This window comes from Lissotriton vulgaris, chromosome 4_1 (assembly GCF_964263255.1).
Source record: "Lissotriton vulgaris chromosome 4_1, aLisVul1.2, whole genome shotgun sequence".
Classification (NCBI taxonomy): Eukaryota; Metazoa; Chordata; class Amphibia; order Caudata; family Salamandridae; genus Lissotriton; species Lissotriton vulgaris.
Window position 1 is genome coordinate 602,336,814 of NC_141691.1, and position 26,526 is coordinate 602,363,339.

The 26,526-nt window shown below is 45.4% G+C and overlaps 1 long non-coding RNA gene across 1 annotated transcript in view; it reads left to right on the forward strand.

The window, feature by feature from the left end:
• Window positions 1-26,526, forward strand: part of LOC147722312 (uncharacterized) — a 176,096-nt gene that overhangs the window by 140,037 nt on the left and 9,533 nt on the right. Inside the window, exon 2 of the long non-coding RNA XR_015309869.1 lies at window positions 15,121-15,183. This is a non-coding gene — a long non-coding RNA (uncharacterized LOC147722312). The remainder of the gene's footprint in view (window positions 1-15,120; window positions 15,184-26,526) is intronic.

The following is a 26,526-nucleotide window of genomic DNA, read 5'->3' on the forward strand; positions in this document are numbered from 1 at the left end:
AAACAAAAGGCCACAGTGGCTGTGGGAAACGAGCGGAACAGAAGGCAAAAGGGTCACAAAAACAGGGAAAATTTAAGTGGGACAGAGGGCAGAAGGGCACCAAAAACGAGTGGGACAGAGGGCAGAAGGGCACCAAAAACGAGTGGGACAGAGGGCAGAAGGGCAGCAAAAACGAGTAGGACAGAGGGCAGAAGGGCAGCAAAAACGAGTGGGACAGAGGGCAGAAAGGCACAAAAAACGAGTGGGACATAGGACAGAAAGGCACAAAAAACGAGTGGGACAGAGGGCAGAAGGGCACCAAAAACGAGTGGGACGAAGGGCACCAAAAATGAGTGGAACAGAGGGCAGAAGAACGAGTGGGACAGAGGGCAGAAGGGCACCAAAAGCGAGTGAGACAGAGGGCAGAAAGGCACCAAAAACGAGTGGGACAGAGGGCAGAAAGGCACAAAAAACGAGTGGGACAGAGGGAAGAAGGGCACCAAAAACGAGTGGTACAGAGGGCAGAAGAACAAGTGGGACAGAGGGCAGAAGGGCACCAAAAACGAGTGTGATAGAGGGCAGAAAGGCACCAAAAACGAGTGGGACAGAGGGTAGAAAGGCACAAAAAACGAGTGGGACAGAGGGCAGGAGGGCACCAAAAACGAGTGGGGCAGACGGCAGAAAGGCACCAAAAACGAGTGGGACAGAGGGCAGAAAGGCACAAAAAACGAGTGGGACAGAGGGCAGGAGGGCACCAAAAACGAGTGGGGCAGACGGCAGAAGGGCACCAAAAACGAGTGGGACAGAGGGCAGAAAGGCACAAAAAACGACTGGGACAGAGGACAGAAAGGCACCAAAAACGAGTGGGACAGAGGGCAGAAGAACGAGTGGGACAGAGGGCAGAAGGGCCCCAAAAACGAGTGGGACAGAGGGCCCCAAAAACGAGTGGGACAGAGGGCAGAAGGGCACCAAAAACGAGTGGGACAGAGGGCAGAAGGGCACCAAAAACGAGTGGGACAGAGGGCTGAAGGGCACCAAAAACGAGTGGCATTTGGCGCTGCATACATGCGCGGGTTGGTTCCTGGCGCCCATAGCCATGTTTGTAGCACGTAGAGCCCCTCCACTGCCGCACACAGAGGAAAAAAATTAGAGGGAACATTGTGCTCTCGCCTATTCATGTAAACTCATCCTGCAGGAGCCAGCCCTAGGTATGCACACATGATCTTTCATTTCATACTCTTCTTAGTCACATGCCCAAGCCATGGGCAGGGAGCCACCAGGCCACAAAATTGCCGTAATCACTGGAGGCCAACCGGCTCACCAGTCATGTGGGGCCCTAGTAGGATCCTTCAGAATTCAGAGACGGGGGTGGATGGGGGCTCTAGCCAGACAGAGCCAGATAGCCAATGTCCCCTTGCCCCCGACCCCCACTGCAGAACTGGCAAAGAGTAGAATGTCCCCACAACAATGGCATCCGTCCACTCCAACGCAGCACATGGAGACCTGCTGGATCCACCCTCCACGTGAGAAGTGCAAGGCCAGGCCCAGCAGCCGAGGAACAGGCCAGCAATGTTGCTCCTCCCCCCAAGCTACACTGTCCTTCATGCTATCGAGCCCCCCCGGGGGCCAACAACCACACGTGGGGCCCAACCAGAGTCAAGGGTGGGGATGGAGGGGGAGGAGGAGAGTGAAGGAGAGCAGGTAGCAAGGACAGCAGCCGCCCCTCCTGGACTCCAGCACTCAGGTGCCACAATAGTCTATGTCCCCGCTCTAGAAGGCTTCCACGCCGCAAGCCGGAAAAGGGTGGTGCACCACCAGCACCTCCACGGTCGCTGGACCCACGGCCTTTCTCACCCCCAACACTGCAGTGCAGACCGCCACAGCCGCCGCGCCTCACAACCCACTTTCCCAGGCGGCCACAATCAACTTCTGGGCACAGTGTCTCCCGCTCGCCATCAATCCTGGGCCGACATCAGGACACAGCTCTCCCCCAGGGTGCCTCCCTATATAGAACTGTCCAACGGATGTCGGGGGTAGCAATCCAACAGCTCCACCCCTCCCCTGTCAATCCAGCTCCAGGCCGGACTCGCACCGAAGCCCTGCAGCACAGCAGCATCCTCCCTACCACAATGGTCTTACAGCTGTGGATCGGGCCAAGAAAGAGGTGAATCTCTGAAGCCCTGTGAAGAACCCTGGTGCCCCGGGGTTCAGGAGGGATGCCGCTGTCTGGATGGCACTGTCAGGCAGGATGGTAAAGAATCCCTCTCGGGTGACTGGAGCTCCACTAGATCACAAATGCCATCTTGGCTGTCCAGGCTACGCCCGCCCCATGCTCCAAGAATTTAAGACAAAACATTAACCTTTAATGTGAACTTGGAGAAATAAAGAGATGTCCCTTTAGTAGTTGAGTTGCATGGAGTAAATGCAGAAAATCTGTGTGCTGCCCACGCCACCATATGTCCGGTGTAGGCCGCGGTGGTGATTGAGGGCTGTGGCCCGGGAGTGTTGCTCAATTGAGAAGAGAGTTGGCACCTTGTGCAATGATGTGACTTGAAGGTACAGTTTCCCTGTGTGCGCTGTTACGAATCCCATATGTCAGAACGGGACGGTGGTGAAGTGAGAGGGATGGTGCCCTGGGCCAGCGTGCAGCACTGAAGGAGAAGCAAGCCACTACCAATGGAGGAAGAGCTACCATTTAAATACTCAACAATCCAGGAGGACCCTAGACCTGCAACTGGATTCAGGGAGGCTTACCGTGTAGGTGGAAGAGCGTCTCTACCTTAGCATCATGACTTCTGCTCAACACCTAGCCATAGACATGTGCCAGGGCACTCCAAACCTCTACTCCAGAAAGATCGGGCAACACTGAATACTGGTCCGAGAGGCCTTTAGGGCAACTTGCGCTGACTGATATTCTACAGGCTTTCTGAAACTCGAACGCAGCAGTAAGGCCTAGCTGGAAAATCCCTTCACATAAATGGGAAATAATCACAATCCTTTAAAAAGGAAGTGGGACTCGAGAGCTGACCCAGGGAAAGCAAGTGCTGTTGCCATAAGAAGACTGTGTATAATATTTAAACACAAAATACATGGGTGGATGTATTGGAATGTCCATGTACCACCCATGTAATCCTTACCTGACAAACGGTAACACAAGGCAGTGCAATGCGCTACTTTGCGTTAGATTTTTTGCAACATACATGTAAGAGGAAATAACGAGCCAAAAATATAGATGTTTCCCCTTATTACGCCAGCCTCAGGTAGACTCACAAGTTTAGTGCAAACCTATATTTACAAGTCTTTGTAAGTATGGATTTGCATCAAAATACATCGGTGAGTGCACAGGAATGCCTACTTACCACTCTTGTAATGCCTACATGAAACAAGGTAGCGTAAGACAGAGCAAAGTGCCTCCTAGAGTAGTTATTTTTTAACTAAGCCACACACATTTATTTATTTATTTATTTATTTATTTATAAAATTTCTATAGCGCACAAATACCTTCCGGTGTCTCGGCGCTGGAGTTCACAGATTGCAGGGGGTTCCTATTTAAAATTTACTGATTAAAAAGCCAGGTTTTAATATGCTTTCGAAATATTAGTAGAGATGGGCTAAATTTGATATGGGGAGGAAGCAGGTTCCACAATTTCGAAGCAGCCACCACAAAGCATTTGTCTCCCCATGTTGCTTTCTTTGTGCGTGGAATTTGGAGCTGTTGGGCTGCAGATGAACGTAAAGATCGACTAGGTTTGTAAACACTAATGGATTTTTTAAAGAATTCTGGTCCAGTATTGTTCAATGCCTTATATATAATGCACAAGGCCTTAAACTTTGTGCGGCTTCTAACCGGCAACCAATGTAGTTGACGAATGATGGGAGAGATGGATGAATATTTAGGTGTGCCGGTTAGGATCCTTGCAGCAGCATTTTGAACAAGCTGTAATTTGTTCAAAACTTGCTCCTGCGCGTTCAACAATAGGCCGTTGCAATAGTCCACCTTAGATAATACCAAAGTGGACATTAGGGTTTTGCCTGCATTTAGAGGAAGAAAAGGGAGCAGTTTCTTTACCATTCTTAGGGTAAAGAAGGACGCTGAGACCCCTGCATTAGCATGGCTCACAAAAGCTAGCTTGTTGTCAAATAGAACTCCCAGATTTCTAACTTTTGATACTGGTGAGGGGGGGGTTCCTAGCTCCGAAGGCCACCAGACTGGGGACCAAGATGGGGTCAGCTCACCAAATACCATAACCTCCGTCTTGTCAGAATTTAGCTTTAAGCAATTCTGATCCATCCAGGTACTGCTGGCTCTCATGCCCTCCTGGAAGTTAGTGGCCACTGCTGCTCCATTTTTGTGGATCGCCAGGACTAGCTGGGTGTCATCGGCATATGAGGTTAATCCAAACAGGATTTGTGTAGCACTGTAGATTCCATAATAGATTTTGCATCAGGGTTGTGCCAGAAAAGTGACGGAACCCCAGCGCAAAATCTGGGCCTTAACTTACACATTTATTTTTTTTAACTCTGCCACAAAGAATTTGCCAACAAGGAGACATGTGGCAGTAAATCTGTTCTGATTAAATGGTTGCAAAGTCAGAATTTTAAAATATTTTATGGGGTGAAGGCAACTGTTGCAGAGATCTTTGTATTTCCAGTAATTCTGAGGGAATAGTAATAATGGTAAGGTAACTCTGGGGGTTAACACATTTTCTGTAATGATCTGTATTTTGTCTAGTCCCAGTTTTGACTCACAGTATCATACAGGGCTAATGTGTCTCCTGCAAAGCACATCGTGTAACATGCAGAAGGCAGATTTTATTTTATGTAGATAGGTGAGTAGGTTACTGATTTGAACACAGATATCCTTTTGTTATTAGCAGTTGCATGGCAATTCTTCCAATATTGCAGAGTGAGCTATGAAGGATGATATGCGACTACTACACCCAGTAACCCTCACTGTTTTATGTAAGAAATCTAGTACAATGATTTACAAACTTGTGTGATTTATTGTAAATATAATGTGTACCTGTGATGTAAAGCACTCTGATGCCCTACATTGCAATAAATAGCGCTATAAAAGAAATGAAAAATACAGGTATTTAAATTGTTATTTTGCACTGGAATAGAGCAACACATCTGACATTCTTGCAGTGCATGGATATCTATTATATATGGGGCGCAAACAAAGTCAAAATCATGCCTCTCTTAAGTACCTGTGAAGTGCTTTCAAGCTGTGTGCTTTTGTTTCCCATCCACTGCATTTACATCTAGGTGTGAGGCTACAGGCAGCTCCCATCCAGAACAGTCGAACAAAAGGAGACCAAATGGCCCCTTAAGTTTGGCCTTTGTTATGGTCCAGCTGGAGTCTAAAATGACAAAGCCCCTCCTTGCCTGCTCAGTGCTGCTTGGACAGAAAGCAGACACCGAGCAGACGCTGCTGAATGTGTCCAACTGTTTGAGAATTACAATGGGACGAGTTCAGCATACTTTACAGTGGGGCCCAACATCTTGGCAGGGTGGACGGTGCCGCCCTGTGAAAATAGTGGGTAGACGCCAGCCACCCGCCGGTACCCCCGCCTTGCGCCCTGGACACAGTCATGAAGGTGTGTGGCGGCAAGGCAAATTAGCATGGTCAGTCCGCTGACAGATCTGAGGTGGCGGATTGTTCTTGGTAGAGTGTTAATTAACAATTCAAGACTATCAAAGTTGGAAAGGTCACACTGTAGCCCAAAACGGCCAGCAAGACAAGAAGAAGGAGTAGAACAAGATTCCAAAATGGTGAGCAAGACAAGAAGAAGGAGTAGAAAAATATTCCAGTGGAGAGTTGAAAAGTATGAAAAGTATAGGTTGATGTTAGAAATGGGGTCTTTAGTTGGCAGAGGTATGCAACCTGTCCAAGTAAGGATCCACAATTGGTAAAAGTTTACCTGTGCTCACCCTCCAGTAGCTTGGCACAGAGCAGTCAGGCTAAACTAAAGAGGCAATGTGTAAACTATTTGTGCACATACACACACGCACAGAGTAACACAGTGAAAACATCACAAAAGTACTCCACACGAGTTTGGAAAAAATAGCCAATTTTTATCTGGGTAAAACAAGACCAAAATGACAAAAATGCAACATACATAAGTCAAGATGTGAATTTTTATAGATTAAATCAAAATGTAGGGCTTAGAAATCTATAGCTCCAACTAGAGCTATTGGGTCATGCATGACCGGGACAAATCCAAAAGTTCAGTCCGACTGCGATGGAGTGCGGACCAGATACAGGAATTATGCAGACCTCCTTACGGTACCTTGGATGCGTCAGAAATTAAAGACGATGCGTGGCGCAGAGAAGGTGAGGCATCACAGATGCAGGTGATGCGTCAATTCCTCAGGGCAGGGTTGTTGAAGCTTTGTCGCTCCAGGACGATGTGTTGCACAGAGGAGATGATGGCTGGTTGCAAGACCTCAGTTCCTGTAGGTGACATGGTGTAGATGATGTGTCGATGTCAGATACGTGACGCGTCACTTCTACGGCATCAAAGTCGAACCGCTTGGCTGAAGGCAATGCATTAGTCGAAAGTCCCCCAGGGCCGAGGCTGCTCCAGAGTCAGACCAGTGCATCACAGATTTCGGTGACGATGTGCTTGAGACTCATGGAGTGGCGGTTCTTCTGAGGTGCTGTGGCAAAGTCAGGGCTGCGTTGAAAGTCGGGGTCGTGGCGTTGCGTACTTGGCGGGCAGTGACCACGGCTTCTGTGCATGCAGTAGCGATGCAGCCATTTTGCTGGGATGTGCCGGTACCAAACTAACGCTTAGGAGTCGATGCTTCGCTTTCTTGTTGACAACACCAAATTCACCTCTAAGGGCCCAAGACTGGATTTGGCACCACTTGTCAGGGCAGGACTCAAAGCAGAGGAACCTAGGAGCTGGTAGCTAGATGCAGATGGAGTCTTTGAATTCCTTGAGACTTCAGCAACAGGAGGCAAGCTCAGCCAAACTCTTGGAGAACCTTAGAAAGAAGGATGCGGAGAGTAAATTCCAGTCACCTCACTCCCAGGCAAGAAGCAGCAAGCCAACACAGCAAAGCAGGCAGTAGCAGTCCCTTCTGGCAGCACAACAGCTCTTCTTCCTGGCAGAATGACCTCAGTCCAGAAGTGTTCTGAGTATATGATGTCAGAGATCCAGTACCTATACCCATTTTAGCCTTTGAAGCAGGGAGACCTCAAAGAAAGTCCTTTGTAGTGCACTCAACCATGTCCTTCCTGGCCCTGGCTCGAGAGTCCAGATACACTACAGGGGGATATGCAGCTCTTTGTGAGGGGACAGGCACAGCCCTAGTTAGGTGCAAGTGTCAACTCTACCCACCACTTTAGTTCAGAAAGACTCATCAGCCTGGTGATGGGCCATCAGGATATGCAGGCCACACCTCCGCTCCCTTTGTATGTGACTGTCTAGAGTGAATTCACAAAGCTCAACTGTCATTTAACCCAGCAGTGTATTCTAAGGACAGGCAGAGGCACAGCATGGTTAAAATAAAAAAAACAATTTTCTAAAAGTGGCATTTTCAGACCTGCAATTTAAAAAACAACTTCACTAAAAAATGTGTTTTTTAAATTGTGAGTTCAGAGACACCAAACTCCAATTTTCCATTTGTTCCCTATTGGAAGTTACACTTGTAAAGTGTTACAAGGCATCTCCAATGCTAACCTATGAGCGAGGCCTTGCTGTAGTGAAAAATTAGTTTAGCAGCTTTTCACTACCAAGACATGTAAAACCTAAAAGTACATGTCCTACCTTTAAAGTGCACTGCAACCTGCCCATGGGGCTACCTTGGGCCTGCATTAGGAGTGCCTTACATGTAATAAAAGGGAAGGTTTGGGCCTGGTAAGTAGATGAGCTTGCCAGGTCGGCATGGCAGTTTAAAACTTCATCCACAGGCTCCTCAGTCATGTTTGCAGGGCTACTCATGTGGTCAGCACAATCAGTGCTGCAGGCCCGCTAGTAGCATTTGATTTACAGGTCCTGGGCACATGTAGTGCACCGTACTCGGGACTTACCAGTAAATCAAATATGCCAATCATGGAGAAACCAAATGTCACTACATTTTAGACACAGAGAAAATGCACTTTGGCACTGTACAACAGTGGTAAAGTGCCCAGAGCCTAAAATCAGCAAAAACGAAGTTCAGAACACAGTTAAAAACAGGAGGTGAGAAGCAAAGAGAAAGGGGAAACCACAGCAAAAGATGCCAGGTCTAACAGTTGTGCTTTAAGATGGACGATAAAGATGGAGGGGAAGACGGACACTAATAGGGGATGCATAAACAAGTGTAGTCCTATATTGCCCATTACTGCGTTTTACACCCCTTAAACAGTAAGTGTCTAGTTTATTTAGATTGGTTAGAGTCTCAAAGTTCATATTCAACAAATCAGCAAACCTCATTCTTTTTACTTCCAGACATAAATCATTATATTTGAATCACAACACATTTTAAGTTTGTTACTTATTTGCGATTCTGTACAAGTTTATTTCTGTATCTGATGTGTTGATCACGTGTGTTTCAGATTTCATCGGGATTTGTTTATTTGAGGCAGAAAGACACACAATTAGAGACACATGCATCATTGTCAATTGCATTCGCAAACGGTGCGAATCGCAATTTTCAGCCGTTTGCGAATGCAATTGACAAAATTGGGAGGCATCATGTTTTTCGCAATTTTAGAAATCGCAATCACGTTGCGATTTCTCAAATTGCGATTGGATTTAAAAAATCGCAATTTGAGATTTCTTAAATGCAATGCATGAACATTTTAAATTTGCGAATGCAAAATAGGGAGAGGCAAATTACCATGAAGTTGACCTTCATGGTAATTTGAGAAAAGTTTCATTTTACACACACACATGCCGTTGGGGCATGTCTGTGTGAAAAATGCACTTAAAGTTATATTTCAGGGGTACAGTGGGGGGTCCTTTGGACCCCCCCTGCACCCTTGAAATTGCATTTTCAATTTGCGATTCGCAAATTGCTAATCGCAAATTGAAAATGACTTCCCATTCATTCCTATGGGCCTCTAGGCCCATAGGAATCAATGGGAAGGGATTCCTTAATTGCGATTCGCAAATTGTGAATCGAAATTAAGGAAATTTAAGAAATCGCAAAAAAACTGCGATTTCTTGGTGCATAGCTGTTTGCGATTTCTTAATTGCGATTCCTTAATTTTCACAATTAAGAAATCGCAAACGGCAACAATGATGCATGTGGCCGTAAGCTTATTGGCAGAGCCAACGCACAATCAGTAATCAGTAGGCAGTTTTCTGCAACTGACTTGAAATAATATGGAATTCACAACAACATCTGAGTAATATAAGAATGAATCAAAGTGAACTACTGATGTAAACACATTCTAAAACTAAATTGATGTGACATATTATACATTAAAGGTAGGCATTAAAGGAATATGTACAACTACTCATCTCCTCCCATACATAAACCATTAAAGCAAACATAAATAATAATGGATACTACATGGATGGTGGTCCATATGTTTTCCATGACAAAATCTTCGAACATGTAGAGTATAATAGTCTTCATGCATTCATTCATTTATTTATTTACTCATTCGTTGTTCTTCATTCAATAATGGCATATGAACGCTTCCAGATCTAGACAATCCCCAATAAGCCAATACATGTGTTGAATCTCGATTTGCAGGAAAAAAACAACTGACAAACACACATTTGATCTTGAATTCAGAGTAGACAATTGACCACTGATGGAAATAGATTGTGTGTAAACAGTGTTGGAATTAGTAACAGAATTATTACGCTGAGGGCACTCTAAATCTTGATACTGATACTTGAAAAATCATGTGCATTTAAATCACATGGTGAAGAATGTTTATCAGGCATACCTCTATAGAGAGCAACCCTACCAAAATCCACCAAGAGCCACTGCCACTGTTAAGAGACAAATAAGTCTTCCTAATAGAACAACATAAAGGCTTTTTAAAGTTTGGATTCCCATTAGCTTATAAATTGGAGTTTGTTCACTTTTACTCAGGCTCTCATTTGCAAAATGGACAAATGATGTGCTCCAGGCTTAATGTTTTCCCGAGCTTTGAGTTGTTTGCGATCAACAATTCACTTTGCTTGAGAATAGATATCTTTCAAAGTAACAAGCTTGGAAGACCCTAATAACCATTATGGATTCAATCCTGTTCTGGATTTTATTCTGTTGAGCAATTAAAAATGTATAAAACCAGTTATATTATGTGGAGTACAATGGTAACCTTGGTGAATCTTTCAGTTAGTCCAATCATATTGGGACCCAACAGTGCTATGTGTATGTGCTTAATAACATATGCTGGAAAGACTCAATCAACTTGGGGACGGTAAACCGCACTCCATTTTCTGACGTTATGGTACTTGTTATTCCTCTTATAGAAGTACAAGCACAGGTTCCATGTTATGGTTTCTGATCCATTTGAGCTCAGTCCACTTTAAGAAATAGTAAGTAGAACTGTTTAAAACTTAGCATGCGACCAACCCTCATAGGGACCCAAAAGGTCCGAAGCTAACTTTCGCCACAGTCCTGCTGGAAATGTAGTTTGCTGAGCCTCAAAGAAACATTTTGTTAACACTTTATAAGAATTGACACACTAAGAACAGCTTTCACAAATCCCGAATTCTGATAATACATATAAAGCCACAAATCTTTAGCTCTTAATTTTCTCTTGGATGCCTTTTCAACTACATGCTCAACATGAGCCAAAGTAATCATTTATTTCTGAATCAGATCGGTTGACACAAAACAATCTTCTTTTATAACATTACACACCTCTCTAATCACATTTCATGTCTTCCAAAAATCCTTCAAATCTGAAATCCAATTTTGTTTCTCTTTTCACCACATGTTTATCATACAATGTCAAACCAAAGTCAAATGCATGTTTCATAGCCCCTATGCATGTCTGTTCACTGTTGGATTGCTTTATTTCACAAACAGCATCACTGACATTTGCAAGTACGCACTCTGTGGGTGTCACCACCATCAGTATTGCCATTAGTGACTGACAACCTGGAAAAACAGTAATTCCTTACATTATGTGCACAGAGAATGCAAGATTCCTGAAAGTTTTAATCATACAGTCTAGATAAAATCCTAACAAACCTTGCGGAAGATCTACCAATGTCATTATCATTAAGAAGAGAAAGCTGTAGTTTGCGGTTTATCTTGATAGAACAATACTTGTGCACAAGTAAGTTTTGAAATGCTCAATGTTCCTAGCACAGGCAAGTACCTCTCTCTCTATTAAAGACTACTTCGATTCTGCTTCAGTTAATGCTCTAGGTGCAAATACAACTGCGCATTCCTGACCATCCTTCAACAGGCTAAAACGCATGACATCAACAGTCAAGATATTGGTTGCATTTTGAGAATGTGGATAAAGGAGATATGCTTTCACAATAGTATCTTTAAGGTGTTTAAAAGCATAATTATGTTCTTGTAACCAAATAAATGGAAAGCCATCTTTAACAATAATCCCAGAGATGCAACAATCATATCAAAATTATTTCCATATCTTGAATAAAATTTGGACAACCCGAAAGAAACAAATTTTCCTTTGTTATATGACTGAAGCACTTCTTCAATGGCTTGGAATTAAGTTATATCTTAGAAACATTCCCTTGGTTCGAAATGTTATGTTCTATATATATTTAACATTCAGAGGATAAAACTTTACATTTGTCTAATTGCTAGGCCAGTACTCTTTTTTGTAAGATGGACAACACTCTTTCTAGCCATTGATTGTGTTTCTTGAATTGTTAACTTGAATCAGGATCCCCTGCCTGCTTTTATGGTTCTTAGGGCGGGGCAAAACTTCTCTTTAGAAACAAAATTCCCAGGCAACTTTACTTTATATTTCACAGTTTGTTAGTCTTACATCACACATAAATGTTCGACTCAACAGGTTGTTTTATTTGTCATTTTGTCATTTAACATTTTATTCATTTATTCATTCATCAAATGTTACTTTGTGCATATGACTTATTCATATCAACTTAGACTTTTGACTTCTATATTCACAATTAAGGTCAACGTGAGACAACTAGTTAATTTTGTTTAAACACCCTCCATTCAATCTACATTCATAACACATACTTTGTATATTCATACCACTATTCATTTATACATATATGCTTTATAACGTTATCACAAAGCTTTTTTAGCATAGGCCTTGAGCATTTACAATACATTTATACAGTGTTCCAGTATTTCTCTACTATTTCCTTTCTCTAGGTACTGGTAAAAATAGAAATAATATCACTTTTTCCATCCTATCATGGTTTGTTTACAATTCAGCAGTACAGTAGTTAACAATTGTTTTTTTTCTCTATTGGGCTCAAATCATTTTTCTTCTCAACGCGCGTTTCGGTAGTAAACACCTTCCTCAGTAATGCCACAAATCAAGACCCCACTTTACTTCACTTAACCTGCAAAAAAGCAACATAATCCAAACTGAGCCAAACATGTAGAGTTATGTTCATATTTTTTTCACTTCTATATAGTGTGCTAGAGAACCACCACCTGCAATCATTCCTTCACCCAAGCATGACTTTTTCTTCAATATAGAAAAAAAGAGATGCTAACTTATGTCCCACACATAGACACCTGTGCTTACTACTATGACACAACTAATTTGGAGTGACACCCCATTCTGTATTGAGGCTTCAGTCGGAACCCTTCTGACAAGCTTCATATATTTTGTTGGCTACTCTAGACCTACCATGGGAGGTACAGGATATAGGTGAAAGAATGGCCAGTGCTAGGTTCATAAAAAGTCTTCACAGTATGGTATGGATGGTGGGGGACCGGCAAGAGATGAGGACCACAAAATAATAAAATGTCAAAATTGTTATTTGAACTGCTAACTATCCTTTGGCGGCCAGTCAAATTATTAGCTGTAGGTGGCATAATACATGTTGGGGTTGTCCAATGATTAATCACATTTTGCTTCCCAAATCCTTTCTTACAAGAGCAAAGAAAAACAACACTGGCTTCTGGACCTCAGCCTATCCATTTCCTCACTTGTGCTTTGTTATGTTATGTTATGTTATGTTATTTTTACTTATACCGCGCACAGCTGCCCCAGCGAAGGGGCGTCCTGGCGCTTTGACAAGGCAGTATACGCAATACAGGAACCCAATGTGAAGGGTTCAGAGACCTGGTTGGTGTTTTCTGGTTACTGCTTACTAAGTCAGTGTGTACCAAGAGTGTGAGAAAGAAAAATTTCTTTCTAGAGTCCCCTCACTCACCGGGGTTGCCCCACGGTGACATGCTTCATCATTGGGGCCATCCCAGTTCTCTACGAAAAGGGGCGTGCTGCGACAAGACGACTACGCAGGAGCACTTGTTTTGTGAGATGACTATGTGTGGTGTAAGTGTGGTGATGGTGGAGTGGGTGTGTAATTAAAAATACCGTGCTACTGGGCCTCAACAATTTATTTTGCTCCTAGTGTGGTATAAATTAAAAAGGGGTAACACTGTATTCCAACTTTAAGATTGAGCTAGATCAGTGTTATGGTCGACATGTTTCAAGCTCCCCCAGGCTTTTCATCAGGACCATACAGGGTCCAGCCCTGTATTTCCACTCCTATATTCTAATGAATAGGTGTTTTAAAATAAATGCTAGTTATTTATGCTATACGCTGTTAATAATAAAACATGCGTGTTTTATATACATACGGTTTGTATTTTACTCGTACTGATATATGAGTGTTAAGTTACACTTCATGGTCTCAGGCGAGGGCAGGATCGCCTCGTGGAAACATTGTTCCTATCGGCAAACCCGCTCGGTACTACCTGTTCACTCCTCACCCGACCGCATACTGTATCATATATCAGTACGAGTAAAATACAAACCGTATGTATATAAAACACGCATGTTTTATTATTAACAGCGTATAGCATAAATAACTAGCATTTATTTTAAAACACCTATTCATTAGAATATAGGAGTGGAAATACAGGGCTGGACCCTGTATGGTCCTGATGAAAAGCCTGGGGGAGCTTGAAACATGTCGACCATAACACTGATCTAGCTCAATCTTAAAGTTGGAATACAGTGTTACCCCTTTTTAATTTATACCACACTAGGAGCAAAATAAATTGTTGAGGCCCACTAGCACGGTATTTTTAATTACACACCCACTCCACCATCACCACACTTACACCACACATAGTCATCTCACAACACAAGTGCTCCTGCGTAGTCGTCTTGTCGCAGCACGCCCCTTTTCGTAGAGAACTGGGATGGCCCCAATGATGAAGCATGTCACCGTGGGGCAACCCCGGTGAGTGAGGGGACTCTAGAAAGAAATTTTTCTTTCTCACACTCTTGGTACACACTGACTTAGTAAGCAGTAACCAGAAAACACCAACCAGGTCTCTGAACCCTTCACATTGGGTTCCTGTATTGCCTATACTGACTGGAGGCCGACCTGGTCTGGTTTAACCTCCCTCTCCCTCCATTTTTTGTTCTTGCTTTGACAAGGCAAACACAACACAACACTGAAAAGCAAAGGGGCCACAGGAACAACATGGGAGCTAAACAAATAAGAAGGTCTTGATAGCACGTCTAAACTGAAATAGGTCATCAATCGCTCGAATATGTGAAGGGAGAGAGTTCCACTTTGTAAATCCACATCAGAAGGGCTGATCAAGTTGAGCAGTTCTCAGCTTATGTTTTAGACCATTTAATAAACAAGGCTTTTTTTGCTTCAATGCCTCATATCTTCTGGGGAATGAAGGCCTACAAGTAACCGGTTGCCTCTTGCTTCACAGACTCGTTTCAGATTCATTATCAAAGTGACATTTTAAAATCAGCATAAATGTACCTTAATGTATTATCTAAATTAACCAATAATTATTCTCATAAGGCATTGGCCTCTGTCGAATGTTTCCTGAATTACAGTCCCTTCAGATCACATCTCTTGAATCATGTATAGTTTTTGAAAGATGAATTAATATACTTTTAGATACATCTCAAATATTACATCTTTATAAATTCAATGTTACAATGTTAAATGTATTTTGCTCTGCTAGTATAATGCAATGCACTTTAATGTTAATTTATCATCTTTTTGTTATTTTCAGTTTTACTACTGGCATTTTCAAAATTCCAACAGAAAAGACAGGTCTTTGTGAGTATTACCTCAGGTGAGCGTCTAGGATTAGTTATAATGCATGACCGACCATCTATTTATCATAGCAGGTCTTTGTGATGTTACTGCCAGTTGAGCACTTGTAGATACAAAGAAAGAGGACCCAATTGAGCAGATGTAATTCAGGTAATTTGTTGAATTCAGAAGCCTTTCCAGACACAACCTCTCTCCAGGTGCAGGCTTGTGAACTGGCATATTTTAATGCATGGGCAACGCTTAAAAATTAAGCTGTGCTAAAATGTAGGGACATTTTTATGGGCACACGTTTTGTCTTGTAAAACTTGCTGTCCTCGTAAAACCTCACAATAGTGGAAAACACAGCCACTATCCCACATCACCACTAATGTGTCTCTGTAGAGAGACTATCAACCTGATAGGGCAGCAAATGGGTACAGACCAAAAAAGGGCCATATGTAAAAAACATTTTTATGATCGGTCGATTGGGCCATTTCCGACCGCAAAAATGCTTTTTCATAAGTACAAATGCCAAATTATGATCCAGTAACCTGTTACCGAATCGCAACTTGGTTTAGTGATTCGGTATTTGGAAGGGGCGTGTTTAGGGCATCTCTTCCAAATACCGAATTGCAGTGCTTTGTATGAATATTTTGCAACTGAATAACGGTTGTAAAACATTCATTTTTTACCGACTACTAAAAGGTAGTGGTAACCATTCCCAAATAGCAAGGATCCCCTTGGACCCATTCCCCACTGAGAATGTAAAAACAAAAAAATACTTTTTAACAGGAGGCAGTGGTCCCCACAGAACACTGCCTACTCTTAAAAAAATGAAACTTAAATGTCTAATTTGTTTTCTTTTTAAATGCATCTCATTTTCCTTTATGGAAAACGGGCGGCATTTAAAAAAAAGTTTGCTTTATTAAAACGTGATCAAAGACATGGTGGTCTGCTGACACTAACAAGCTACCATCCCTGTGATTGCTATCATTCCATCCGGGTCCCAAAATGCAGCTTACCTCATTAATACTCATGAAGTAGGGGGGCACTAGAGGGTGCGCAAGCAGTATGGCCGCGCGTTAGTGAGGCTCCTGCGGCTTGGAACCACTATCCTGCATTTATCCTCCTGATAACGAAGGTGCCGAGAAATTAAAGTCTAGTCCGGCGGTAGATCCTAACTTGTTGCACACTCGATGAAAGTTTGGTGCCGAACGGTGCAGAACCGTGGAAACGGCGACTAGATCGGTTTTTGCCCGAGACCTGACTGAGGAACGGTGGACGCACAGAGTGGGAGAGAACGCCAGGACAGCCCGGGGATTAATAAGTGAAGAACAGGCCTCCAGACGAACGGCGCGAAAGAAGGTGGGGGTGGCTCTCGACGAAGTATGTGGGCGCTGCGTGACCTGTGCGCTCACGAAAACACTGCAGTAATTGTGGCGCATGGCAGGTACACCCCCCCCCCAGTGTGGACAATAGAGGTGAAAAATAGCGGGGCAGAATGGGACGGCATGGAGAAGAGTGGCGTGCTTATTGAAAGTACCCAAGGCCTAGGGAGTGCGTGCTATTGCCCAGAGAGCTCCGGAGGGATAAGTTGGACTCTTCACAGTGGAAGTGGAAGAGCGAGAGGCGGCGCTGGAGGTTAGGAGGCGGAATCTGCTACTGCGGTGTCCCGGCGGTGAGAGACGGAGCGGCGGATTGTAGATGCATCATTGAGAGACAGGAGGCACAGGAACCGAACGCTATAGGAGCGCCTCACAGACTGGAAACAAGCTCGTATTGGCATATGGGGCTATGTAGGAGGAAGCACAGGACACCTGTGAAGCGCGCTCATGGGCAATAATAAGAGCAGAAGATTTTGGGCGTGTGGATTGGAGGCACTGCCTGTGCATGTGGAACAATACGAAGAGACTCATAGGCACTACACTGCAAAAGGGGAGTCACAAGCTGAAGCAGAGTATCGGACGGAGCACTGTATAAAGAGCTGCGGGGCGACCGAGGCCATAGAAGAACGGGATGTGGAGACAGGGGTGAGGGCCGACATCATACCACAGCCCAATGCAGCAACCCCACCCCCCCATCATATCACGCAGGTCGCGGTGTCTGGCTGACTGAGGACACAGGAAACTATGCGAAGACAGTAGGCAGATGAATGGGCGAAAGACGCCGGCATAGCAGGAACTTCTGAGTGGAACCAGTCACACAGAGCATGTTGGTGAGGGAGTCACGTCCCCTCCTCAGAAAGCACTGAGAGCCGGAGTACTAGGCGCCCACTGCAATAGTGTTGGTTTCAAGTCTTCCTGGCAAAGCTTATAGTTGGCCACTGTAGGGGTACAGTACCAGAAGTGCAGAGTACCGAGCCCGGACGCTGCGCAGCAGAGCTGTGACTGGGTTAAAGTGGACCCTGAAGCAATCAGAGAGCCACAGAAGGGAAAGAGGACATTAAAATCGCCCTGCAGAAGTGAGTCACTTGTTCATAAAATGGGGAAGCAGCCAAGACTGTGTCCAAACACAAACAAAGCGAGAGTGAGCCGCCCGAAGAGGACAGAGGTACTGGAGGCACCAAATCGCAGAATGCAGACATGCTTAATATGCTGCAGGAAATGAGGCAGGGGTTTGCAACGGTGGTGGATAAAGTAGATAGCATGTCGTCTAGAATGGAAGCTATAGCACACAAATTGGATGCGCATAAGGACCGCATTAAAGATACGGAAAGAAGAATATCGGAAAACGATGACACCACGGCTGACCACACGGCTCAACTCGCATGCATGGATAAGATCCTGAGGACCATAGTGCCCAAGAATGAGGATTTGGAGGCGCGCAGCTGATGGAATAACACACGTGTGACAGGTATTCCGGAGTCTACCAACACGGGCAAAATGGAGGAATACGTGGAGAAAATGCTGATAGCGACTATAGGCATTCTCCCCGCAATTTATTGTAGAACGGGCCCACAGATCGCTTGGACTGAGACCTGTACCTGGCGCGACACCCAGGCCTATTATCGCAAGGTTATTGAACTATCGGGATAGAGATGTGGCCCTGCGAGCAGCAAGGAACAAGCAATCTATGTCTTACGAGGGCAATGCTTTTTCGCTACATCCAGACTTTACACCTATAGTGCAAGAAGAACGTAGGAAGTTTCTCGAAGTCAAGAAAAAACTACGGGAAGCGCAAATTGATTATGCATTGCTGTATCCGGCGAAACTACGGGTCACGTATCAAGGCAAGCATAGGTTTTTCACCAATCCTAATCAGGTGGAGGAGAATCTTCGCACAGTGAAACGTGCGCACCGCGGATGAGGGAGTTGTGGCAGTCTGCACCGATCCTCGCCTGCAAGGGAAGAGGAAAACCCGCAGTGACTGAGAGGTAGACGAGCAACGGACGCTGTATAGGGCCTGGCAACTAACGGAATAAGGTAAAATTACATAGATAAGACTTTACGAAGGGTACCAGTTATTAGAAGATATGGAGTTCCGGACAAGCCTCCCCCAACGTAGAGGGCCCAGCGAGGATACTCTACGGAAAACCTCAAGGGAGGAGGAGTGACTGTATAGCCCTCTAAGATGGTCCCCAGAGGGTGTACCCCTGTAACGGACGGCAGCACAACAATGGCTGCGGAGCTAGAGACTGGAATGGACTTGATGTTGGGGCAAGGGGAGGGGGATCGACAGATGCTGGCAAAATTGGGTTGCTTCAGTAGGAGGAGGTAGGGATAGGGGGATGGGGTTGTTGGAAAGTTGAAGTTAGAGGTACACATGAGCAAGTTCGTCAGGGTCCATAGGTACGAACATGAGCAAAATACACATTGTAGTATGATAACTAAGAGAAACGATTTAGTGGGTGAGAGGTGTTCTTTGTGCCTGCAATACGAGGGTAATGTTAGCACACTGAGAAAATGGCTGAGACACAGATGAATGAGCTTAATATAATTACATGGAATATGCGGGGACTGGGAGAACCCTGGAAAAAGAGGCAGGTTTTATCTTATCTGGATAGACACCATGTGCACATTGCTATCCTACAAGAGACTCATTGTCCACGTAATGCTCCGGTTATATTTGCTAGTAAATGGGTGGAGACTAGAGTATTCTCTTCGTTTTTCACTTATGCCCGTGGCACTGCAATATTGGTTAGGAAGCATGCACCATTTCAGATGGCTGGGGCTACATGGGACTCGGAAGCAGGTATTGTATACTATGGATAAGGCTGGGATCCCAATCTATTGCATTGGTATGTTGCTATGGGCCAAACGTAGATGACCCCGGGTTCTTTGAAGGGCTTTGGGCTAAGATCTTCGAAACGGAAGCCACTCATGTAATCTGGGGAAGGGATTTCAATGTTACATACAATCCCACCTTAGATAGATCCCACTCAGCACCACATCATTACAACAAGGCCTGGGCAGTGATTAAGGAAATAAAGATGACCTATCAACTGATAGATGCCTGGCGACATGTGCATACACAGACAAGGGATGGCACACACTTTACGGCACATGCACAATCTTGAGCTCGGCTGGATTTGTTTTTTTTGTGACTAGGAGACTGGCCCCTGCGATAGCTGACACAAAGCATCTCCCTAGGACGTATTCTGATCATGCACCGGTGCTATTGTCACTCTCCTCCACAGATTTTAATATACCGTGTAGCCCATGGAGATTATATCCCACTATCCTACTGGATATGGTTTTTCGGGAAGAGATGAGGGAAGAGATAGAGGACTTTTTCAGGCGCAATAAGGACTCTGTTGCCAGTGTGGAATTAATATGGGAGGCGTTTGAAGTTACGATACGAAGATACGGTATAGGGAAAGGAGCGGGAGTGCTTAAAGATATACATGCCACAATACGTCATTGGAAAGGGATCTAAGAAAACTAGAAGCTGAACTCAGGGAGAATAGAACTAGAGAGACACAAGGTGCATTCAGGGGGAACTAACGCTGCACATGGAGGAAGCAAAGAGGGAGGTGCAATTTAAAAGTAAATACTGGGTAGCTAGAAACTACTGTGAAGGGGATAGGCCTGGCCCCATGCTGGCGCAGAAAGTGAGACGTCCGCGATGCTCCAACTACATTACTGAAGTGAGGAACTTACATGGAGAGCTTTGCCGTGATACACAAACTATACTTAACACATTTTTGGACCACTATAGCACGCTTTACACCACAACAGGGGATGGGACCATTGAATTGGATGACTTTTTTGGAGATGTAGCATTGGGTTGTGTTAGAACTGGCTATTTCTGGTTGGCTTAGGCTGACGCCAGAGCTATACAGAAACCACCATTCTAGTGAGGGCAAGGGAGTCACACGCCAAGATAACCCCTCCTCACCCCCTTGGTAGCTTGGCACAAGCAGACAGGCTTATCCCGGAGGCAATGTGTAAAGCATTGCGCACGCACACAACAGCAACAACATCCTAGGCACACCACAAAAGGAACTCCACACAAGGTTATATGAAAATAACTTTTGTATTGCCAAAACACATCAAAGAGTAATCACACAATATACATTGTGCCACCTGGCACAGGCAATATTCACAAGGGATTATTTACAGGACAGGGCCACATGGGCCACTGTCAGAATCAACACTTTTAGAACATATAACAATCAGAAGTTTCACACATGATGCATAGAACATTCAGAGGCACATGACGCATCAAAAACACATTCAGAGGTGCAGCACAGGAAAACACATGATGCATAAAAACATTCAGAGGTGTAGGTACGACACATAATGCATAAAACACATTCAGAGGTGTCACAGGCATAATGGCATAGCACATTACGCATAACTCCCATTTGGGCCTAACCGGTAAAAATACAGTAGGCAATCTCCTCACTAGTCTAAACACATTAGACTCTCCCCCTAAGCATAACTCACATTTAAGGGGGTAACTCACATAGTGAAATAAACTCTCACTAGCATAAACCTACATAGTTAAAATAACCTCATAATCACATAGCGCAAACATCACCTTAGGCAATTACTATCATAAGCATAGCAAAATCACATTGCGCAAAAATCACATACCAGCCCCCTGGCCAACTGGCCATCCAACAAGGGGACTCAAAAAGCCCTGTGTCCAGAATGTCAGGGCGCGCTGCCCATGCAGCGCCAGTCAGGGGTGCGCCACCGGCACAAAACCTAAACGTTGCAGCTGCCCACTACTTGCTGGGAAGCTGGGACAAATCACAAGGGGCTAAACGTTGCAGCTGGCACTAAGTGCTGCGCAGCTGTAGCAGGCCAGGCACCACTGTGCCATCTCTGTCCCACACAGGGACTCTCTCTCCCTTGGCGCCTAAACGGTGCAGCTGCCCACTGATTTCTGGACAGCTGGGAATCAAATCTGTGGCAGGGGCTCTCACTGGCCCCTAAGAATAAAACTGCGCCACATGCTGAGGCTCCAGAGACAAATAGTGCACCATTGGAGCCCTCTAGGCTCTAAAACAAATGTGGGCATGGGAGCACTCCTCCTCCTTATAAATAAATGCCCCCAAAATACAGCAGGGGCCCCTCTGGGCCTGGGCAAGGAAACCGGTTGCAGCCACATAGGGCTCCTAGAAAGAACATGGCCTCTAAGTCCTCCTTGGGACTTCAACACAAATGGCCCCCAACGATGATGGAGCCTTGGGGCTCTGAAAAAGTATCCACAAACCGTTGGGGCGGCCCGCTGCCATCCGGGGCCTCCCTGCATGCACCAACTATGTCCACTTAAACTGTGGACAGGACACAGGCCTTGTGGCCCCCACGGGGGCCTTCTAAGCCACGCCCATGTTGGAGCGGCCCTCTGAGCATATGGGGCCGCTCAGATTTTATCTCTCTCCCCCCCAGCTCCTGTGGACACTCACCGGGACTCTCGCTGGGGCTCCTCTTGGTGCTCTCTTCTCCCCACCCTCCTCCCAGGCAGCGCTTCTCACCAGCTGCTTCTATGGGGCGAGGGATAGCACCACGCTTCACCCGGTCCCCCATCTCGGGACCGGGACTTCGGGAGGCGGAGCCCTCGTGGCTCCAGGCTCACTCCTCGGCCGGGGATCCCTCTACTGCATGGGAGCCCTGCAACACCCGTGCTACGCTTTGCTGGCTGCCCCAGGTCTCTCCCTAATTTATGGGAGCCCCGGGCGGCCATCCCTCGGCATGGTTCTCTCTCCGGCCGGCCGTGGCGGCGGGCGGGACTTCCTGCCAGATTGCAGGCCCCGCCCCCTTCCCGGCAAAAGATGCCTGACTTCCAGTTTCTGCGGCGCGAGGGCGGCGGCGGTGATTCAAAGGGGCACAACGAGGGGTGGGCACCCTCGGTTGCGGTGAGCACCTGTTAGACAATTAAATAAATGGGGTGGCACCCATCAATACAAAAAATGCAAATAAGCATAAAAGGGGCAGGAGCGCTTCCCTCCAAGGGAAAACGACAGCGCTCTGCCCAGCAAGGAAAATAAAGCGCTCTCAAGGTGCTGGGGGCTCAGACAGCGCCAGGCCCCTCAGAAATTACCCCATTAGCAAGGAGGGTCCTAGCAGTCCTCAGCAAATGCACAGGGTTCAAAGAAAAAGGTCCTGGGGGAAAAGTGAAGCAGAAGAGGACCCTAAGAAAGAAAAGATCCTCCAGGCATCCAGGTCCATCAGATATCCAGGGGCTGGGCAGGGCCTAGGGAGGCAAGCCTTCCCGCGGGCCCAAGCAGCAGCACACCCCTGCCAGGATTCAAGTCAGAAACAAGAACATTTTGTAAGGGGACACAGCCCCTTTTTATAAATCCTTTGTCTAGCAGGGTGCAGGCAGTGTGAGAACCAGCTACAGCTGGTTATAGGGAACTACTTTCACAGGCCAGGCTAGGGACATCAGACGCACCACAGGGGTTGGAGCCAGCATTGTTTGGGGAAAGCCCAGCCCTATTCAGGCCCAGGTGCACCCTCCCCTCACATCAGCATGCTAATCACTCCATTCACCACCGGAGCAGACCCACCCAGACTCTTGGAGCCAGGCTCACCAGCCAGCTTCAGCCAATCACACGCCAGACACAAATAACACAAATATGCCAACTTCTAGAAGTGGCATTCCCCCACTAGACACACTCATGCCGCATATATCATTGCGCAGCATTCAATCCCACGAGTTCGCACGAACCAAACTCGACCCTGCACTCCCCACACATCAGGAACTACCATGGGCATACATATTCCCCATTCATTCCTATGGGAGGGCAGGTCACACACACCACACACACAGAGAGCTCACGCACTTTGCACTGTACCACAGTGAAAAAGTGCGCAGAGACCTAAAATCACCAACACCAGGTTCCAGAAACAGGCTAGGAAAAAATAAAAAGTTTCGGGGTGTACCTGCCAAAAAGGCCGGTTCCAACAGGGTGGCTTAGCGATGCACGAGGGCCTTTTTATGTACACCATTTGAGCTAGATGAAGTGAGGGAAGCTATCATGAGCATGCAATCTGGTAAGGCCACGGGCACAGACGGGATTCCAGTGGATTTCTATAAAACTTACATTGATATAATGGCTCCCGTACTACGGGAAGTATATGAAGACGCACTTGAAGTGGGACATTTACCCCGGACTATGAGAGAGGCACTTATATTGTCATTGTTTTTTTTTTTGTTGAACCTTTATTTGTAGTACATGCAGTTACAGGTATGGGCCTACAACCATCCCGGCCGGCCGCTAGACAGAGCTAGAGTAAGGCAAGCAATATGCATAGTTATAGCAGTTCGAAACCCGGGGTAATAAAATAACAGTACGTAGCTTGCAATCGGACTCAACAGCTTAAAATCAGGATTTGAGAGGTTTGTTTTCAAATAAGGAACTAAGGAAGGTGTCGCACAATCGTACACAGTCCCGCAGTAGTGTGCGAAACAGGATATCTGCAAACAATAGTAATACAAAGGAAATATCGGGGGGTAAGATATACAGAGCAGGAGAAGTGCAGGCCCAACCCCATCGGGTAGCAAGTCTAACCCCCGCCCCTCAACACCAAACATACCGCAAAGAGCATGAGCAACAACAACACTAAAAAGGAAAGAAAGACTAAAGGGCCATAGAAACAAATATCGATAATAATAATAATAATAGAACATTTATAAAGCGCATGGCTGCACAACTGTGTATCCCCGCGCTGACTGCCAACAAAACTCACAGAGGAAGAAGAAGGAGCGGTCAGAGATCCGGCAGAATTATTGGGGGAAAAGGTGGGTTTTGAGTTTAGCTCTAAAAAGAGTCTCTGAGGGTTCCATTCTTAAATGAACAGGGAGGGCATTCCAATGTTTTACTCCCAGGTAGCGAAAAGAGCGGCCGCCTATTTTCGCTTTGTGGACACGGGGGAGTTGGAATTGTGTCATTCCCGAGGATCTAAGGTCTCTGGTCGGGCGGTGGATAGTCAGAAGATTGTTTAGATAGGCGGGATCTTTGTTATGGGCAATCTTGTGGGCGTAGCAGAGGCTCTTAAATCTGATTCTCTCCCTAACAGGGAGCCAATGCAATTTGGACAAGGCCGCCTTGGAAGATGTTCTTCTGGGAAGACCCAGTACCATGCGAGCAGCCGCATTTTGAATGCATTGAAGCTGGTGAAGATGTTTTTGGTTCAGTCCTAATAGGAGAACATTGCCATAGTCCAAATGAGGTGTTATGAGCGCATGTACAATGGTTTTTCTAGCTTCAGTAGGGATGAGATCGATGATTTTTCTTAGAATTCTTAGCGTTCCGATGCATTTGCCTATTATTTTGTTGACTTGGGATTTTCCTGAAAGATCTGAGTCAATCATAATCCCTAGATTTTTGACCTTTTCAACAGGGCGAGGAAAGTCGCCCAGTGTTGTGGGCCACCAAGCCTGGGACCATAATGAGGTTTTATTCCCTACCACCAACACCTCTGTTTTATCTCCATTTAGCCGGATTCAGTTGTTATCCATCCACATGGCGACAGCAGCCATGCATTCAGAGAAATTGGAGGTATATTTCTCGGTATCTGGAGTGAGCTTAAACATGAGCTGGGTGTCGTCAGCGTAGCTGACAATGCCCACCCCAAAGTTCTCTACGACTTGCGCCAGGGGCTCCATATAGCTATTGAATAATGTGGGCTCAAACTAGAGCCCTGTGGAACCCCGTAGCTCACGTCACGCGAAGATGATTTGAAGGGTGGGCAGTGTATCTGGAAAGATCTTTTGGTGAGAAAAGACTTAATCCACGCCAGAGCCTGGTCTTTCACTCCAATGTCTGAAAGTCGGGACAGCAGCGTGGCATGGAGCACAGTATCAAAAGCTGCGCTTAAGTCTAGTATGACCAGCGCTGCTGTCTCACCTTCGTCCACCATCTTGCGGATGCATTCCGTGGAATACAAAACAGCTGATTCCGTGGAATAGTTAGATCTAAAACTGGATTGTGTAGGGTGGAGTGCGTTTTCTGATTCTAAAAAAGCCATAAGTTGTTTGTTGACGACTTTTTCAATTATCTTGGCACATTGAGGCAAGAGGGAGATCGGCCTAAGATTTTGAAATTGGGTAACCGGGATGTTGTTTTTTTTTTGAGAGGGATGACTTGAGCTGTTTTCCAGGCCTCCGGAACATAGCATTCTTTAAAAGAGAGGGTTATCATCTGGCTTATTTGATCCATAAGAGCATGGTCCATGATGTCTTTGCTTTTTCCTAGTGGACACACATCATTAGGGGAACCTGAATGGATACTATTAATTATGCTGGTCAGGTTTTCTTTGTCGGGTGTGTTAAATTGGGTGAGGATGGTTTTTTGAATGGGGGGCGTTTCCTTTCCTGATGTAGAGGGTTTGGGAAAAGTAGCATGAATTTTCTCAACTTTTTTGACAAAGAAATCCGCTATTTGTTCGCATAAGTCGTTTGAATATGTGTCCTGGGTATCCAAACTAGAGGTATCTGTAAGTTCCTTATAGATCCGGAATAGTTCTTTCGTTGGATTGATAGCTTCTTCGATTCTGCTCTGATAGAAGAAACTTTTTTCCTCTCTTATCATTTTCTGGTATGATTTTAGTTCCAGTTTATAGGTTTCCTTAAGTTCATTAGAATAGTTTTTTCTCCATTTTCTTTCGATCGTTTTCAGCGAGCTTTAGCTATTTTTAATTTTTCTGAGAACCAAGGTTCAGATTTTGTTCTCCTGACTGGGGGCTTGGAAGTCCACGGGGCGATTTTGTCTAGTGCCTTACTCAACCATAGTTCATAATTGTTCCAGGTGTCTTGTAGGGACTGTCCTGTGGGCGAAGGGTGTATATTTAATTCGCTGATCAAGCGTTCAGGGGTGTAATTTTTCCAATTACGACGCTTAGTGTACAGGGGTTTGTTAACACTATTCTTAGTCTTATTAGTAGGTATGTTTAAAGTAATTATGTGGTGGTCAGACCAGATTATTGGG